Consider the following 17,432-nt stretch of genomic DNA (forward strand, 5'->3'; position numbering starts at 1 on the left):
TCCCTATGGCAGCACAGCCCCAGACACCAACACAGCCATAGGTTGTGGCTTGTATACTCAGGCATCCATGAGCCATGCATACCAACATAGACCCTGGCTGTGGTAATAACATGGACCCAGACATTGTCCTTGGCAGCAGTCTGAGCCTGGATATCACCATAGCCCCAAAAGTCAGTGCAGAAAGGTATCACCCAAGTGGTTGTATGGCCCTTTGACACAAACATGGCCCCAGGTAGCATCTCAGAATCCCAGGCATTGGCATGGCCTTCAGTGGATTCAGGAGCCACAGACATCAACACAGACTCTGACTGCAATGGGGCCACAGACCTAGACATGGCCCTATACCACAGCCTGGGCCTATATGGCACTGGGTGACAGTACAGTTCATTCAGATCGGCATGACCACATTGACAGAATGGTCTTTGGGCACTAAAATGGCCACAGGTGGCAGAAAAGACTTTTCGCATTCTTGTGGCCTTTTGTGGCAATATGAGTCATGGGTGTCAACACAGACACTGGCTGGCTGCAGTAAGACCACAGGACCCAGACATGATCCTCAACACAGTCTGGGCCCTGAATCACCCTGATCCCAGGTAGCAAGCAGCCCACATCATTAGTTCCTCATGTGGTCTTTGCTTCTTCAATCTGCTTCTTTCTACAGCACATGTATTGTTCTGCTTTTCTTTCTCTTCTATTTTCCCATCATACCTTTGCTTACTAAACTAACACCTCCATGTATGGCATAACATGAAGGTGCCTTCAGACAGCCTGAACTGTGAGAACCCAAGCTGCCCATGGTTATCTTTTACCCAGATTAGTTTCATGGCATCAAGCAGGTCTGTAGATGACTTCAGCCAGCCCAGACTGTCAACCACTTATTCTTATGACATGGTCTTAATCTCAGGTTTGGAAATTGTTTTGATCTCCTCTTGACAAATGAAGAGTCCCTTTCTGAGTGCATCTGGGCGTCGGGAATCCATTGTCATGGGTTGGCCCTCACTATACAATTTCTGTCTCCTGGATTCCACTATAACTAAACCCTTAACCTTACTATTATTTTCTACATCCTAAATTTCTGAATAAAATTTGTTCTTTTTCCTATTTGGCCAAGTGTCCTCACATAGCCTCAATCAAAAACATGAAAATAAAAATATGCTTTCTGAAGTCAACATAGAATCTCAATCACCTTTTTTCTTATTCCTACTGTTTATCATACAAACACTGTGAAATTTCAGAGTTTGAGTCATTTTTTCTTCACTTACCCACATACAATAATGAGTTTAAATAAGCATGACTATCTTAAGATGATAAATATTAAAAATTTGTCTCTGAAAAGAGGAGAAAGTGTTGATTTATAGTACTTGTGCCATTCCATCAGATAATGACTCTCATCAAGGTCAGTCTCAAGTAATCAGCATTTTAAACTCTGGATAGAAAGTCATGATAATTTCTCACAGACAGGGACAACCTGCAGCCACACACTGTATTGTTTGTATAATATGAACATGACTCAACTCCTCTGCCCCTCAGCCCTAGTCATAGGATCAGTGACAGATTCTACATCATCTACCAGCTTCATTCTAGCTATCAGAATGTGTTGGAAAACTAAGTTAAATATAATGACCCTTCTGCTTCTTCCAATATATTTTAATAGTTCATTTTCTCTATTCTTTTTTTTTAATCTCAATGCCACATTGTCACCAATCTTTCCTTACACCACAATATATAAATTTGGGCAACAAAGAGGCAATGCATTGTGATTTTGCTATGTTTCTGGAAATAAATAATATCTTAGTTCCATTCACTGATGGTCTGATAGAATACCCCAACAAAATAATTTTAAGGATGAAAGGGTTTACTTTACCTGTATATCACAGTTTCAGTCCATTCTGTTGGGAATGTCAAGGTGGCGATAGCTTGAAGAACCTGATCACATCATGTCTATGGTCAGAAAGAAGAGAGGGTAAGTATACCTGTTCATCTTCCTCTGTTTTATTAATTGTGTATTCAAGGTAATGCTACCAACTACTTTTAGAATTAATCTTTCCACCTCAACTAACCTAATCAAATTATCTTTCATGGGCATGCCCAAGCAGTAACCTAATCTGCAGAATTCTTCAGAAACATACCCAGAGAATCATTTCCTAGGTTATTATAGAACAGGTCAAATTGATAATCAGTGTTAGTATTAGTATTAACAAATCTAAAGTGGTCAGCTCTTGGCCAGAAAATCCTGAAAGAAGGGTTATGATTGGTCATTAATGGCACTGAACACTTTCAATAGACATGTTGGTCTGTGGACTAAGTCAACAATGACATGTGTGCTTTATGTCATTCCTCAAGATAGAGCTACCCTACCTCAGTGGCCAGAACACAGGTACCCATATAATAAACATTAGGTGATCCTGTAAATAAATAAACGAGTATGTCATTAACTCTACTGGAATTTCTTAAATGTTGCACTTAAATATAAGACATTTCTTCACATCTCTTGTATTCTCCAGCTAGTTCAGTATAGGGCATTCTATCTCATAAAATGTCTATATTTTCCAGTAACTAAGAGTCAGTCAGATTTCCATCATCATAACAAAATACTTGAAATAATGAACTTATAATGAAGAAAGATTAATTTTGGACTTAGACTTTGGATGTTTCAGGTCACGGTCAAGTGGGCCTTCCTTCCTTTGAACTCATAGTCCCATGGTAAAGCAGCATTTAATAGGGAGATCATGGAGCAGGGGTAGCTACTCAGTTCATGATATCAGAGCGCAAACAGAGTGTAAAAGAGAAGATCTATTGGGTCCTTCAGGGCATTCTGGGAATACATAAATACCAGCTACTAGACCTCATCTCTTAAAGTTCTCACCACTTCATGATTATTTCAAAGGGGTTCATGCCTGAAGCAGGTGAATTCTGGGAGGAAAACAATATGCAATGTATAGCACTAAGGAAGTGCTTTTAAAAAGGAAACACTTACTGATTTAACTAAATAAAAGGGAGCCTAAGAAGCAACAGTTAGAGTTCTCAGCAGCCAATGTTCAGCAACAAAGCAAAATAAATCAGCAATATAACATCAAATACATGTAAAAGTCAATACTGATACATATGAGTGGTTAAATAAATTAGCAAACAAGAGGAAACAAATGCCTTTTTGCAAAAGAGTTCCAGATTATTTATGCACATACTCCTCCCTGAATTGAAGGAACACAGCTCCCCACTCTTAAGTACTGGGAGCTCACTGTGACTTGATTCAAAAATGCAGCATGGAAGGAATATTAAGATGGTTGTAGAGGAGTTATATTATTTTATAATGGTTAAAACTTACAAGGAATTAAGTGATCAACAGTTCATCAACAATCACAGTTAGCACCAACATGTGAAATTATGTCAGTCACATTCACCTTTGTTTTGTTGTCTGAGATCTGGTAGATTTCCTCTGCTACCATGAACCACAACCTCATTCTAGTCATGAAGAAAACATAGAGGAGATTCTAAAAGAACATGCTCTTGTATACCTGCTTAACTTCTCAAAACTATCAGTCATCTAAATTAAGAAAATTCTGACCAGAAGCCTCAACAAGTACATCAAGTTAAGGTAACATGGCATCCTAGGTTGTATTGCAAAACAGAACAAGAATATTAAGAATGAGATAATCTTCTCCCAGTCAGTGGGTTGCCTTTATGTCTTAGTGATAGTGTCCTTTGCTTTACAGAAACTTCTCAGTTTCAGGAGGTCCCATTTATTCAATGTTGCCCTTAATGTCTGTGCTGCTGGGGTTATACGTAGAAAGTAGTCTCCCGTGCCCATGTGTTGTAGAGTACTTCCCATTTTCTCTTCTATCAGATTCAGTGTGCTCAGACTGATATTGAGGTCTTTAATCCATTTGGACTTGAGTTTTGTGCATGGTGATAGATATGGATCTATTTTCATTCTTCTACAGATTGACATCCAGTTATGCCAGCACCATTTGTTGCATTGAGGAGAGGGACCCTGAAATGGCCCTATCCTATAGTCATACTGATGAATACCTTGCATATCATCATAGAACCTTCATCTGGGGATGGAAGGAGATAGAGACAGAGACCCATATTGGAGCACCGGACTGAGCTTCCAAGATCCAAATGAGGAGCAGAAGGAGGGAGAACATGAGCAAGGAAGTCAGGACCACGAGGGGTGCAACCACACACTGAGACAATGGGGCTAATCTATTGGGAACTCACCAAGGCCAGCTGGACTGGGTCTAAAAAAGCATGGGATAAAACCGGACTCTCTGAACATGGAGGACAATGAGGGCTGCTGAGAAGCCAAGGACAATGGCACTGGGTTTTGATCCTACTTCATGTACTGGCTTTGTGGGAGCCTAGGCTATTTGGATGCTCACCTTCCTAGACCTGGATGGAGTGGGGAAGGACCTTGGACTTCACACAGGGCAGGGAACCCTGACTGCTCTTCCCGCTGGAAAGGGAGGGGGAGGGGAGCGAGAGAGGGGGAGGGAAATGGGAGGTGGAGGTGGGGAGGAGGCAGAAATTTTTAATAAAAAATAAAAAAAAAGAATGAGATAAAAACAAAGGAATCCAAATAATGTGTAAAGTTTGACAAATTCCACTGTTGTCATTAAATAAGGTACAACAGGACATAAGGAAATAAAGCAAAAGTTGGAGAATGGCAAATAGAAAATCTGGCATCTCCAATATTTTGGTAGTTCCTGACCCAACCCCCTGTCCCTGAGGCTCCTAGGTGAGAAAGGCAAATAGTCTTGGGAGAACCTGAGGTAGAAAGAATCATACGAAGGAAAAAAGTCTTCGTAATTCTTTCTTAGATTATACCGTTGGTGGCACATAAGTGAGTGCGGCCTTGCTATAGACCTAACCTATCCCTTGATGCTCAGGTTCCTGTACTAGAATCTTCATTCTTGTTTCGTGGGTGGTGGGAGGAGATTGTGGGCCTTTTGAAATACTATTATGAAGTCCGTTAGGCCCTTGGAACTGATCACATGTTGTGTCTTGAGTGACACCAATTGAATCTTAAGAGTGTTATTAGAAAATCCTAAGACTGTCCCTGAGCTTCCTCTGCCTGGCTTCATATTTAATGATCCATTCACTTCCCTCTGCATGCACCTCAGCATGCCATGTGTTACATAGCAAAGAAGGAACTCACAGCATGGTCCTGGACTTTCAACCACTGAAAATGTGAGTTACACAAACTTCTCTTTTTAAAGTTGGCATACCTCATGTGTTTTATTTAATGATAAGATCCCCAGGGATGTTTATAGCAGGGTCTGCCATTCATTAACTTTCCCAACATGGTTCCATAGAATTTTTCTGAGAATATCTAAGTATGGGGATTTTACTTCCATGATAGGAAAGTCAAGACAGTATAAAAGATAAGAAAATGAGCACAATATTTTTTCTTATTATTTATCTAAAAAACAGGAAATTATTAATGAGTATTACCTAATAACATATAAAGTTATACACCATAGACAATCGTGTTTGTTTTCAATAGATATGATTTCAAGATTTCGGTCAGTCTCTGTAATCCATCATGTTAAGAGGACCATACATCATGTCTATTTGTGCAGAAAAAGAATACCACAAAATTCAACTGTGTATTCAGCCCATTCAACTTGCTTTAAAGAAACACTATAAACAACTTTACTATGCCTTGAACTTTTTCAGCCCATTTAACTTGCTTTAAAGAAACACTATAAACAACTTTACTATGCCTTGAACTTTTTCAGCCCATTTAACTTGCTTTAAAGAAACACTATAAACAACTTTACTATGCCTAGAACTTTCTGTATAATCACCTTTTACAATTTAATCTAAAGGCAAACTTTAATCTTAGGTACATTTCCATATCCCTGACCTGTAAGAGAGGAGGGGGATGTGTGTGTGTTATTGTTGTTATAATCAGTAGCTGAAAACAACCAATAGATTGGAAGCAACTATAAAGAAAACAAATACTCACCATAAATTTTGGAAGTGATATATTGATATATGTAGATAACATCTGAATGATTTTGAGTTATTTTCCAAGTCAGTAGAGTTCAGTAATTTTGTCTTATAAGGCTAGTAAAAATAATTAATTAAAAAAATCTCAGTTCTTTTCCATACCATGTTTTTTGTGCGGGTCAATAAATCTAAGGTAGGTTATATTTATTGCTGGAGACAGTCAGAGGACATGGGTAAGAGAAGTAGAGAATTGAAATCCAAACTCCCTCTTAGTTTAAACAATTCCAAGACAAGTCTTTTTCTTTAATGCAGCACTTATCAATTTCCTTCCTTTAATCTCACTCCACAAGGTTCTAGAAGACATTGAGAGAGAAAGGTGAAAGTTTGGGAGGACATTTAGTTTAGAAAGAAAGAAAGAAAACTCTGTGCATTTAAAGATGATTTTCTCTCATGAAATTCTAAATAATCTATCAGAAAGCAAGTCTTAGAGATTAAGAAACAATTAGTTCAACAAGTGGGTAGAGATGGATTTACAAAAATCAGCTTTATTTGTATTCTGTGTAAATATTAATGGTACCACTGATGCCTTAAATGAAATATTTAGATCTAAGTGTATGAAATAAGTCACTTGAACTATAAGAAGTAAACCACAGAAATTGATACGATGCCTTGTAGTTTCCCAATCAATATCCAAATGAGTTATTTGTTGAAAATTAATGAGCTGATTTCAACATTCACAAGAGAAATAACAAAAGCCCTCAATATCCAAAGCAATACAAAGAAGAACAAAGTCTGGGACTTGACATTACCTGACTTTGATTCTTGTTTAAAAGTTAGCATCCTGGAGAACTTGTTTGGAGGTTCTAGCAGGAGAGTACAGCTACTCATATCCCCTTGACTAAAGACCAGTCCTCTATTGTGGTAAGTTCATCCTTTTTTTCAGGTGGTGAAGGAGGAAGAGGAAACACACCTAGTCAGCCAGATCAGCCAAATCAACCTTGGCAATCAATGGGGTCACAGATATCTCAGCCAGATCATCCGAAAATGCTCTTGGGTAGATAGAATTAACATAATAAAATGAGAGTCTTACCAAAAACAATCTACAGATTCAAAGCAATGCCCATAAAAATTCCAGAAAAATTCTTCACACACCTCAAAAGAAAAATTCTCAACTTCACATGAGAAAACAAAAACCCAGAATAGTCAAAACAATCTTGTACAATAAAGGAACTTCTGGAGGCTTTACCATTCCTGACTTCAAATTTTACTACAGAGCTACAGAAATGAAAATAGCCTTCTTTTGACATAAAAACAGACAGGAGGACCAATAAAATAAAATCAAATACTCAGATATCAATCCACACACCTACGAATGCCTGATTTTTGACAAAGAAGCAAAAAAATATAAAATGGAAAAACGAAAGCATATTCAATAAATTGTGCTGGCATGACTGAATATCAACATGTAGAAGAAAGAAAATAGATCCATATCTATCCCCATGCACAAAACTCAAGTCCAAATGGATCAAAGATCTCAACATAAAACCAACCACACTGAACCTCATAGAAGAGAAAGTGGGAAGTACACTTAAATGCCTTGGTACAGGAGACCACTTCTAAATATAACCACAGTAGCACAGACACAGAAAAACAATTAATAAATGGCACCTCCTGAAACTGAGAAGTTTCTGTAAAGTTTGTTAACAAGACAAAACAGCAGCCTACAGAATGGGCAATTATCTTCATCAACCCCACATTGGACAGAGGAATGATCTCCAAAATATACAAAGAAACTTTACATTAAAAACCCATAAATAATATAATTTTAAAAATGGGTTACAAACCTAAACAGAGAACTATCAACAGACAAATCCCAAATGTCTGAAAGGCACCTAAGGAAATTCTCAACATCCTTAATCATCAGAGAAATGCAAATCAAAACAACTCTGAAATTCCATCTTACACCTGTAAGAATGGCCAAGATCAAAAGTACTGATGACAGCTTGTGCTGGAAAAGATGTGTGGTAGAGGGAACACTCCTGCATTTTTGGTGGGAGTGAAAGCTTGTATAATTGCTTTGGAGATCAGTATGGTGTTTCTCCAGAAAATTAAGAAACAATCTACCTCAAGACCCAGCAATGCCATTTTTGGGTATATACTGAAAAGAAGTTCAATCATACCACAAGGACATGTGCTTAGCTATGTTCACAGCAGCATTATTCATAACAGCCAGAACCTGGAAACAATCTAGATGTCCCTCAACCAAAGAATGGATAAAGAAAATGTGGTACTTTTACATAATGGATTACTTCTCAGCAGTAATAATAATAATAATAACATCTTGAAATTTGCAGGCAAATGAATAAATCTAAAAAAAACATATTGAGTGAGGTAACCCAGACCCAGAAATACAAATATAATATTTACTCACTCATAAGTAACTTTTAGATATAAAGCAAAGAAAAACCAACCTACAATCCACAACCCCACCTAGAGAACCTAGACAACAAGAAGGACTCTTAAGAGAGATGTACATGGATCTAACTAAGAAGAAAAAAGACAAGATCTCCTGAGTAAATTAGATCATGGGAGAGGATAGAAGGGGAGAGGGGAGGGAGAGAGGGGAGCAGAGAAAAATGTATAGTGCAATAAAAACAATAAAAAAGAAAAAGCATCATAGTAGTAAGAAAAGAAAAACAGAGATCAATTATTAAAATTCACATTAAAATTGACCCTCTTGGGTCAATTTGTAACAATGAAAATACATTTTGTATTTCAGATATTTACATCATGGTTCATAACACTAATAAAATTACAGTTATGAAGAAGCAACAAAATGATTTTATGATTAGAATCTCCACAAATGAGGAACTGTATTAATGGGTTGCAGCATTAGGAAGGTTGAGAACCACTGGATCAATAGAACAGAATCTAGACTTCAGAAACACAAACAGCTAATCTTTCACAAAGGAGTAAAGATTCTGAGTTGGAGGAAAGGCTGATGGAGGTGGGTCTTGTATCTTATTTGTTGCTCTCATTGGTTAACTAACAAGAAAACTGCTTGGCCTGATAGGACAGAAAATTAGGTAGGCAGAGTAAACAGAACAGAATGCTGGGAGAAAGAAGCCGAGTCAGGCAGTCGCCATGATTCTCCCACTCCAGACAGACACAGGTTAAGATCTTTCCTGGTAAGCCAGCTCGTGGTGCTACACAGAATATTAGAAATGGGTTAGATCAATATGTAAGAGCTAGCCAATAAGAGGTTAAAACTAATGGGCCAAGCAGTGTTTAAAAGAATACAATTTCTGTGTAATTATTTCAGGGCATAAGTGAGATGCGATGGTGTTCATTGTAAATGTGAAACTATCTTGAATCACCTGAGGAATCACAAGGAGTTTCTAGATCAGGTTGTCTGTGGGAGACTGTTTTGATGTGGGAAGATCCATCCCACTGTGGAGTTCACCATCCCATGCTTGGGTCCTGGAAGGCATAAGAAGAATATAGAAAGTAGGCTGAGATGTGCCAGATATGCATTCATTATCTCTCTGCACTTGACTATGACACTATGTGACGAGTTGTTTCAAATGCCTGCCACTTTGGCTTCCCTGCAGTGACAGATTGTAAGGTGGAACAGAGAAACAAAAGAGACTATTTCTTTGCTACGTTGTTGTTATCAGGTAATTTTATCACAGAAACAGAATTTAAACTGGGACAATAGACATAGAGGGTGATTTTATTAACAAGGGTGCAGTAGAATTGACAAATGGCTTTTAACAGTTTCAAGTGGAGATGTGAATGAATTGTCATTACATGAACATAATGACAAAACCCATTTGTAAAGTACATTATTTGGCTTACACCTCTATATTGCAGCTTGTCATCAGTGGAAACTGTGGAAAATATTCAAAGCAAAAGCCTAGAACTACAGGAACTGAAGAAGAAGCCAAGAAAAAGTGCTGCTTACTGGCTTGCTGCCTATCACTTGCTCAGGCTTATTTCTTGGCAACCTGTCCACAAAGAGCTGGACCCTCTCGCATCAACTATCAATCAAGAAAATGCAATACAGTCTTATCAACAAGAAAATATTACAGAGACTTTTCCAGCTGAGATTCTTTTTTCCCAGACAACACTAGCTTGTGTCAAGTTCATATGTAAGTTATTGAGTACATCTTGTAAAATAAAGAATTAGCCATTTGATATCATGTATTTTATATAAGTTTGGAATGCTTGGGTCATGGCCAAACACCACCTCATTAATACTCCTAAATAATGAACTTGGTTCCTGTTTCACACCAACAAATTCACTGTGTGCAGAGAGAACCAAGACATCTCTTTTCTTCAGAAGAGAATAGGTTCTCTTACCTGCACAGACTTCAGACAGAGCAGACTCCTCAGATCTCAGGATGTCTGACCCTGACTCCTGGCCTGAGACTCCTCACGGTGTCCTGCTGCTGACTCCTGATGTTCACAGGTGAGCATGTGGAAGGCTGAGAAAGATTCCATTTCTGTGCGGGGCCCTTTTGGGACCGTGAACTACACCCCAGTCCCCAGGATAAGCTGAAGGCTGCAGAAGAGCTGAAGCCCACTGCCAGCCCCCGGAATAAAATAAAGGCTGTAGGATCCCACTTTATGGGAAGTATTAGATAATAGAGAAACCTATGTTACATAAAGTTGCTGACTGCAGTTTATTCCCCCATTCAACTTCCCCTATCAGCTGGGCAATATTTCAAGAAGCCCCTGTAGTTATCACAGGTTCAGCAGATGTCTGGAGAATGTAACCAGGAGAGGGGGGGGGCTGTCGCTTTCCCCTTAGATACTAATAGCCTATCAGGAACTAACAGCTGATCTTAACCTCACCTTTAGTCAATTGTGATATACAATAAGTAATTTTGTGTTTTGAGCCTATAACCTTGTGATTGTTTTGTGATTTTTTTGTCTTTATAAACTCATTACAAAAATAGACAGAGTCCTTCTCCCTCCATTTGCTGTGTCGGGCTGTGAGGCAGAGTACCCATGCTAGCCCGTACTTAATAAATGAAACCTTTCTTTTTCATTAGGAAGTATGACTCCACGTGGTTTTCTTGGGGGTCCTAGGACTCAGGCACAACACATGTCCCTTTAGTATTCATCCTCCTTACCTGTAGCACAATCCTGTCCATACAATTCAGCAGAAGGGGAGGCAAGGGCACTCTGTGTGAACCTTGTGAGCACTGGTTCCATAAGTTCCTCAGCTACAGCAGGCAGCCAGAAGTATCCAACAAGATCATGCTTCAAGCAGGAATGACATTTTAAAGCTTCATTTGAAAAAATCCTTTTCAGAGGAATTATATTAAAATCCCTCACATCTGAACCCCCCTCAGAGGCTGAGCTGTCTGAGAAGCAACTGATGGGGCTGCTGTACCCCATCCTCAGCACTCTATGCTCACCCACTTAGGCTGTGAGGTCTGAGACATAAGTGTTAGATCTGGGCAATGATCTATTGTCTTTAGAGCTGCTCAGGTCCATCTTCCCTCAGTGTGGTTCTTCCCTGTGCACTCTATCCTGCTCCCTCCCTTTCCACAATGAGTCTTACCACAGTGAAAGGTTCCACATTTTCAGTTTAATGGTACCTGTGTTGCTAGGGTTGCCATAGTAATGTTCCATAGGCTAAGAGCTAAAGCAATGGTTAAACATGTCCTTGACCTCCCAGTTCTTTAGCCTGGAATCCTAGGAAGGTGATGCTGGCTGGGTTGTCTTCTTAGGCATCTCTTCCTGCCTTGTAGGTAACATCTTTCCCTCTGTGTTCACATATACTCCTTCCTCTGCCTATCTCCATGTATGTCTTCTTCTTGCAATTCAGCCAGTCATTATGGATTAATTCCTGCCTCTGTTTTTGTTATGGAGAAGTTTATTGATCCAAACTTCCCTTTTAGTGCTGCTTTCACCATGTCTCCTAATAGTCGGGCTGTTTCATTTCCACGTCCTTTAATGTCGATAAATTTATATATTCTCTCAATTTCCCATTATGTATTCAGTAGCAGTTTGGTAAATCTCCATGAATTTTCTGAAGATTTGTTTGTTTTGTTATGTTTTATTTGGTTTGGTTTGGTTTTGGAAACAAGGCCTCACTGTGCAATCCTAGGTGTTCGTTAGAAAGTGATCAGGCTAACCTTGAATTTACAGAGATCTGCTTGCCTTTTTCTCTGAATATTTTGTTGTTGTAGTGATTATTCTCAACTTTAAGTTTGGTTTCATAATAGTCAAAGAGGTACATGATATTATTTCAGTGACTCTAAATGTCTAAAGCTTGCTTGTGATTTTATAATGTCTAAGCTACAGAATTAAAGGGGTAAATATATAGCTAAGTATAAGGACATGTGCTTCTAAATCTTATCACTAGCAGAGTTAAAACAGGGGATGACTAGTTCAAGACTAGGCTGGACAAAAGAGTTAGAGATTATTTCCAAAAGAAATGAAATATTGGGTAGATTCTTCAGTGGATGAACCATTTGCCATGCAAAAATGAAACCAGAATTTGGTTCTCCAAAATTTATATAAATGCTGTATGTGTTTGGTGACCAGCCTGCTGTGGCAGCTCATAAGAGGTAGGGACAGGTAATCCATGGGAAAATTGGCTAGCTAGATAAGCCCTGGGCTTATCAAGAGACCGTGTGGCTCAGTAAATAATGTAGAGTGTGATTGAGGAAAATGCCAGTGTCTATCTCTAGCTTCTACATGCACATGTGTACATGTGCACATGCAATCCCATACATACAATGTCTATCTCTAGCTTCTACACGCACATGTATATATGTGCACATGCAATCCCATACATACAATGTCTATCTCTAGCTTCTACACGCACATGTATATATGTGCACATGCAATCCCATACATACAATGTCTATCTCTAGCTTCTACACGCACATGTATATATGTGCACATGCAATCCCATACACACAATGTCTATCTCTAGGTTCTACACGCACATGTATATATGTGCACATGCAATCCCATACACACAATGTTTATCTCTAGCTTCTACATGCACATGTATATATGTGCACATGCAATCCCATACATACAATGTCTATCTCTAGCTTCTACACGCACATGTATATATGTGCACATGCAATCCCACATGTGCAAACAAAATGTAAATACATCACACACATATATATGTAAAAAAAAGAATTCTGCTGTCTGTTCTGCAGCTGCAGTAAAAGAAGTATTCTTTAAATTAGTAAAATCTTTTCTTAAATCTGATGCTTCTCTTACAAGTTTTTGTTCTGAATGAATGCACTATTGAAGAAAAAGGATATTAAAGTCTTCTTTAATTAATATTCATTTTCAACTTGATTAGATTCAGAATCACCATGGAAATACAAATAAGGATATGTTAGTGTTTTGCCAGAAGGATTTTAAATACAGAGGAAAATTACAACCTTCAGTTGAGCAAAGCCATTGGAGAGGTACAGTCACAGGCTGGAAAAAGGAAAGAAAATTGAGCACCAGCCTTTATTTTTCATCTTCCTGACTGCACAAACAATGTGGCCTACTGCCTCTAAACTCTTACAGCACAGCATAACATAGCATAGTATAGACCCCATACCTGACAAGGATCTGGATAAAAAGGAGGTAGAAGAGCAAGAGTAGGGAAAAGTGTTTAATAGAGAAAGTTCAGGGCTGGAGTGATGAGTTGACAGAAGAAAATGGGGCTGAATGCCAGGCAAGCTCTTAAAAATATAAGAAAAGACAGAAGGCTCCTGAGCAGCAAACCTCTATGATTCCTATATGGTTTCCTAGTTGTTTTAGCTAGGGTTCCTATTGCTGTAAAGAGACACTATGACCACGGCAACTCTTATAAAAGAAACATTTAATGTCTGGCTTACAGTTTCAGAGGCTTAGTCAATCAGCATCATGTTGGGAAATGGCAGTGTGAAGGCAAACATGGTGCTGGAGAATGAGAAGACAGTGGAGAAGGAGCTATATCTTGATCCTGCAGTCATAAGAAAGAGAACTGAGACACTGGGTGTGACCTGAGCATATATGAGACCTCAAATTCTGCCTCCACACTGACACACTTCCTTTAACAAGGCCACACTGACTCCAACAAAGCCACATCTCCTAAAAATGCCACTCCCTGTGACCTTATGGGGGTCAGTTATATACAGTTTGCCACACTAGTGAAACAGAATTTGGATTCTTGATCTTCAAAACTAAACTATAATGGATTTCTGTTATGACAAGCCAGCGAATTCAAGGTGATTTAGCATCATTAACATTAGAAAGTTAGAGTTTTGGCCCTTCCCTCTAGGTAAACACAGATCCATATTTTAGTAGAAAGATTATTACAATAAGGTCTTTGATAGGAAATACACCATTTGTTTCCATTTTAGCTGCTGAAACAGTGCTAGAATCAGTGACCTTGTACAACCATCACCTGGTCCAGACGTCACAAGCACTCTGGAGAACAGCTGGGTCAGAGGGTGGATTATTTCAGTTTAGAGAGATTTACAGGTTTTTTTAAATCCTGATTGTAGAAAAGTCCTTCCTTGCCTTTAACTGAGACAGGGGGAATGGCTTCATTCTAACTTTGAAGTATCAACTCTAAGGACACTAAGGTTCCCAGGTTGACAGCGCATTCTCGGGAACCCCAGGTGGGTCAGGAGATGAGAAAGGAGGGACAGAGAAGGAGGATATGAAATATGTTTAACTTATGATTGTGGGGAAATGGGTCCCTTGGTGCCCCTCCATTTACTGTTACTATACAGAAAATGATATTGAGTGCTTGTATGTCAGATTATGAGTGATATCAAAAATAGAAACAAAATAAAACAAAAATAATACCTGATTATTCAATCACCATTTAAGAGAAGATATGTAAGTAAATATTTCCAAATCACAATGGGTAAGTATTGTCCTAGAGGCAGGCTTCAAGTTCTAATTGTGCTTCAAATACACATTTATTTAAAAAGGTGAATGTTCATGTCCAACTAACAGTTTTGAACATTTTAAATGTATTTTTGCTATCCTTTAAGAGATATAAGGCAGGAAATAAATTTCAATTGATTCTGACAATATACAACTTATGCAGTTATTCAGTAAAAACAAACAGTAATCATTGTAAATTCTAGGAGAAATATTTTGAATGATAAAAGAAAAGATTAAGGACAAATATGTATTTTTTAAATTGATCATAGTAATCTGTCAATTAGAATGCCAAGAATTGGATGCTGGATTACATTATCTAATATTTGGGTTGCATGAGAGGATCTGCTGTGCTAGTATTCTAAAAATATTAATACTTCCCTGTAGTAGGAGGCTGCTTGCTCATTTCCTGGCCACCCAGACTCCAGAAATAACCACACAGAAACTGTATTAATTTGCTGCTTGGCCTATTAGTTCTAGCTTCTTATTGGCTAGCTCTTACATCCTAATTTAATCCATTTCTATTCATCTGTGTATTGCCACATGGCTATGGCTTACCGGCAAGGTTCCGACTGGTCTGTCCTGGGTGACTACATGGCATCTCACACCTCTGCCTTCTTTCTCCCAGCATTCAGTTTAGTTTTCCCCACCTAGCTGTACTCTGCCCTATCATAGGCCAAGCCAGCTTCTTTATTCATTAACCAATAAAAGCAACACATATACAGAAGGACTTACCACACCACTTTCCAACTTTAGTTATGTCCAGAATACCTGAAGTTAAATTTGAGGCACACAGAGAGGAAAGCAGTGTTTAACCACTAAGTGTTTGAGGTTGTTCCAAAGATGAATGGCAGTAACCACAGCATCAAGGTAGCCAGCACTGACACCATCAGCACCCACTGCATGATGCCGTCTACAGTGAATGGCACTGGTGCTCAAAGAGATGCTGATTTGTGAGCAGTTCAACCCCAGCTGTGGGACTCACAGTCCTACTCTCTGTCCCTCACACCATTCTTGTCAAAATGTAGGCATGCTCAGCCCTCTCCTGACACCTCGTGCTGTGTATACTCCAGGAATAAGCATGGAAAACACAATAGACTGGTCAAAGTCTATTGTGGAGCTTTACACCAAATTAAAACATTTCTGTGACTGTCACAGAATGTCTCTCTGCAACTCCCAAGGGACCTGCCTCAATACTCAGTGGCCTATAGGCTGCTTTCCCAGCACTATGGTGAGTCTTCTCTGAGATCAGCCATAGAGCAGTTCTGCCATGCACGCATCTCTCCAGGCAGGAGGAGTTCTGCAGCTCCTGGAGAGAACCTGAGACCTCTAAAAACAGGAACCTCTTTCTGTCTTCTGGGCTCCAAAGAGTTTTTATTCCTGTAAAATTCCAAAGTCGGGTTTACTGAATGTATGGGAGTGATAAGAGGTGGTGCTTCAGAAATGGGGAGACTCTCTGTTGAAGGGAAAGGAAGCTCAAGGACTCAGAAAATGAACTCTAGAAAACAATGTCGGAGGAAGGGATTCATGTTTCCCTCAACCTCAGTTTCCTTATCTTTGAAATGAGAATACTCACCAATCCTTATGGGAGTGGGAAATAGCTACAAATGACCGTTCTTCCTTCTATACTCAAAGGTTTGATGAATGTTTGGGAGGAAGTTACATATTCACAATTACAGTATGTGTGATCTGTGTGCTGCCCAGTGTCTGTCACACAGGTGCTCACTAATAATGAGCAGCCACACAAGACAAATGGTGAACTCTGCACAATGGACATTTGCCCTCCTTCCTCTAATCTGTCTATCTGCATAACTTCAGGACCAACAAGCACTTCTGCCTGCACAGGACGCCTGTGTCTGTGCCTCTTATGATTAGTTAACAACTGGGAAATTAATTATCTCTGGCTTTCTCAACACAGGACTGTCCATGTTTTCAACATCAAACTAAAGGCCTGGTTCAGAGAAGCAGCCCTGCAAGGCTAGGAGAGAAAAAAAAAAAACAAAGTTTGAGGGGGATGGCTGACCTGTGCTAATCTTCAGCTCACACTCTTGGTAGATAAAAACATTCATTTATCCTCTCTCTCTCTCTCTCTCTCTCTCTCTCTCTCTCTCTCTCTCTCTCTCTCATTCCCTTTGTACACAAGGGAGATGAATAGATGCTTTCCATGCTGAACAGAGGTGGTCATCAATCTGATGGTATCTTCCATGCTCAACAAACTGTCTACCTTATTCCCCCTTCAGTATAACCAACAAAATACAACCCCCACAGTTGAGCAGATGCTTATTAAATTCACTGAACTGCTCTCCTAGGGAAATCGGGAAATTATTTTTTGTTAGGTACAGATAAATTTACTACTAAGTGTTCCATAAAACAGTATTTGTACTGTTTACTACTATATCAGTAGAAGATAGCAGTAAGAATCATTTCAAGATCAGAGATTATCCCACTCCAGTGTTAGGTTGACCTCAGAGCACTACTCTGGAGTCAGTTGAGGATTTAACAGAGATGGAAGAAGTCAGAAATCTGCTTCATCTTGGATTTCAGAGTTGAGGGTTTGAAGCACACTT

This window comes from Microtus pennsylvanicus, chromosome 3, assembly GCF_037038515.1.
Source record: "Microtus pennsylvanicus isolate mMicPen1 chromosome 3, mMicPen1.hap1, whole genome shotgun sequence".
In the NCBI taxonomy this organism is placed as follows: domain Eukaryota; kingdom Metazoa; phylum Chordata; class Mammalia; order Rodentia; family Cricetidae; genus Microtus; species Microtus pennsylvanicus.